We start from the raw sequence: 3,371 nt of genomic DNA on the forward strand, positions 1-3,371 counted from the left end.
CAACACTTTTGGCCCCGTTGTGGCGGTTTGGGGCGGGGCTAACATGAAGAACCGATCAAAATGGATGAGGGTGGTAACTTCAGTCGCGGTGCGTTCACTGACGCTGAGAACTGTGATAAATACGGTCACTAAATGTCTGTTTCGTCTGTACTATCATAGTCTGACGGGTGTAAAAAGCAGTTTTATCGCGTTCAAACCGTGCGTCCAAAACGCCGTTCTAGCCCTTTCAAAGCGCCATCTTATTGTGTTAAATACAAGCGGTGAAAATGTCCTTATGCTGGGATAAAATGGTTTTGTCGTGGGTCACCACTATTACCTCTACAGAACACAATGTCATGTAGACGTTGCTGGTGGTTCGGTGGTACAGTGGTTCAGTGGTACTGTGGTACTGTACATGCCATGGGAGTATTTTGCTAGAATTCCCCCGGGTTCGAATCCCACTGATTAAAGGTTTAAACTTTTTTTTTTTTTTTTTAACACAGTTACTTTTCGGTAAAGTTTAGGACTGTATAATTGTTTTTAAAAAAGTTGTTCATATCACAAAAAAGTGTTTTTTATGGGTAATGAAATGTAACGATGCATTTCTAGAATACGGTTGAAACGGTTTCTTTCTTTAGAAGCCTCAGAACTGAGTCGGATCATCTCGATCTGATGAGGATTCTTCCACAGGATGTCGTCTTGAAGTTGTGTCTGACTTTCGATTCAAGACGAGCAGACATTACCGACTGTGAGTCCAGAGTTCATGATGATCTCTGCTCTGGTTGAGCGGCGCTCTGCCTCACATTTTTCCAGGAGGTTTGGATTTAAAATCCGCCGAATGTCACTGAACAACAGACGTTTGCTAATCAGGTTACGTAATGGAAGCAGGCAACCACCAAACAGGATTAGACCCAGCACAGAGCCCTGTGGTACACCGCTGCTGTGTGAGGATCCTCTTCATGAACTCTGATCAGATTAATCTGGTTCCTGTCATGGCAGGGACATGTTCCACTCTCGGTACCAGATTAAGATCAGCCGCAGCATCAGGTCCACTCAGTCGGAACCACGATGACGGATTTCTGGCTCTGTAGCCCGAGGCGGAACCACACGTTCTCTGCACCAGAGGAGAGAGGATCCGGTGATGGGCCTCACCGGAAGCTCTCTCAGACAGAAGAGCGCAGGGTGGGGGGGCGGGTGGAGGCTCACGGCCGGGGAGGGAGTGGCAGAAAAAGGAAGCGCGGTTGCGGCGTGGCTGACAGAAAACGACAGATAGCATCAAGAAGAGATTGAGCGGAGGCCGTCTGTCAGCTCTGCAGCTCCGCCTCCAGCTCACAGGATTTGGTGACACTCCTGCTTTCAGTGTGGCGGGGGCTGCTGTTCCCCAAGCCTCAGATCACAGTTCATGTCTGTCTAAGACAGGGTGTCAAAGTCAATCAAACAGGGGCCAAAATCCAAAACACGCCTGAGGTCGCGTGGAGAACAGGATAAACGTTTACTGAAAACTCTAAAACGAAATTATTAAACATTTAAAACTGTAACTTTTTAACATAATTATGAGCTAGATATATATCATTACCTGCAATAATGCTAGTGTGAATGCTGTGAACTGAATTTGATAGCTGCAAACGCTGAAGTTGAGCTGAAAACAAGAAAAGGTTACCTAAAACAGCTAACATGTGTCTAAAAAAAAAACAAAATAGCCAAAAAAAGCCTAAATTAGCCAAAATAGCTTGCATAATAACCCCCCAAATTTTAGTACATGCCAAAATAGTCCAAAAAGCTAACAGAATGTCAATTTTTAAAACTTTAAAACTGTAACTTTTTAACATAATTATGAACAATAAAAATGCAGGAATATTATTCCAGAATAAATCAACTTAAACCTTAAATAACTTTAATATTTTATGCTCCATAAAAATATATTTTGTCAAAATAATACAAGTTAGACATAAGTTAACATCGGGCCATCAATAAAAATAAAATAAAATGATCTGGAGGGCCGGGTCTGGCCCCCGGGCCGTGACTTTGACACATGCGGTCCGTCCCCTTTACACCCCCCAAAAATCACTCGATGAAGACATGAGTGGATCGTCTGGACTGCTGGTTCCGGGCACCCGGGTCAGCTCCAGTGGGTCGGCAGCTGCATGAACTCTACAGGTCAGGACCGGTTCCTCTGCAGAACTCTGTAGGATTCTTTAGAACACGGTCTGAGGCGGTTACATCCCCCGGTTCTGTTTTACGAGTCCTCGGCTTTGACCCTAAAGACCTGCTTTCACGACCCGTTCCCGACAGAACAGAGTTTCTCGAGTTCTAAATTAGTGAATTGTCTTTGGACTTTAACCAAAGCACGCCGTCTGGGTTCTGGCGGGCCGACGCCCCACAGACACAGGAAGCTTCAGCGGTGACACATTTCAGGAGGTAGACCCCACCCATCCTGTGTCTGCCGCAGCCGTTTCTGTGCACCCAGACACATGCTCCCTCATGCGCCGCTTTCCCATGATGCCTTTCTCATGAAGCTCTGAGCGCCGCGTGTGGAAGGAGAGGCCTTAAATCAGAAAGCCAGAACGCTGAAGGTGCGGCCTGACACACCTTTGCTGATCTTCATCGTGGGAGGGGGACTTCCTGTCCGGCTCAGAGTGGGAGGGGGCTGCAGCTGGGTTTATCATTAGCGTGAAGCTTTGCTGTTATCGGAGCAGCTCTGCCATAAAAGTGTCTGGTCAGGGTCTCACGTGGGGGGGGCAGATTACAGAGAAATGTGTAATGTTCACACCCGCCCTGCTGAAACCCACCTGTGGCCCCCCAGGACAGACTCCGTTTGAATGGGAACTCCTCACCCGCCTGTTTGCTCACTAATCTCCACATGCTGGTTTTTATGTCCCAGAAGCCCCCACTGCTCGGGCCGAGCATGCTCAGCTGCCAGCTCTGCTGACCCCCCCCCCCAATGCTTTTCCATCATCCAGAATTCTGGGGACCGGATCCGGGCCTGCTGGAGAACCGCAGTGTTGGCAGCAGGCAGTCCACGAGACGAGGGCTGGCACGTGGTGCGGAGACTCTGCCCCCGCCAGCTCTGCGCAGGGGGGTGGGGGGGTTGACTGTAGCCCTCCAGGCCTGCTCTGCTGCAGTGATATGTAGGGCAAATCCCGTCATCTCTAGATAACCCATAAACAGCAGCGCCGCTCTGCTCCTGCAGAATGTACGTCTGAACCTCCAGAGTGAAGACACGCCCCCCCCGCCATCTGCAGGTCAGACGCATCGTGAACCGCTGGCTACAGGAGGAGAGGGGGGGGGCAGGTCAGACAGGTTTCAATTCAAAGCAGGAATTTTTAGCTCCTGCTTCGTCATCCTCCACAACACAACAGGTCGCTGGACGCCTCTCGGGGGGGGGGGGGCTA

Source organism: Oryzias melastigma, linkage group LG7, assembly GCF_002922805.2.
Source record: "Oryzias melastigma strain HK-1 linkage group LG7, ASM292280v2, whole genome shotgun sequence".
In the NCBI taxonomy this organism is placed as follows: domain Eukaryota; kingdom Metazoa; phylum Chordata; class Actinopteri; order Beloniformes; family Adrianichthyidae; genus Oryzias; species Oryzias melastigma.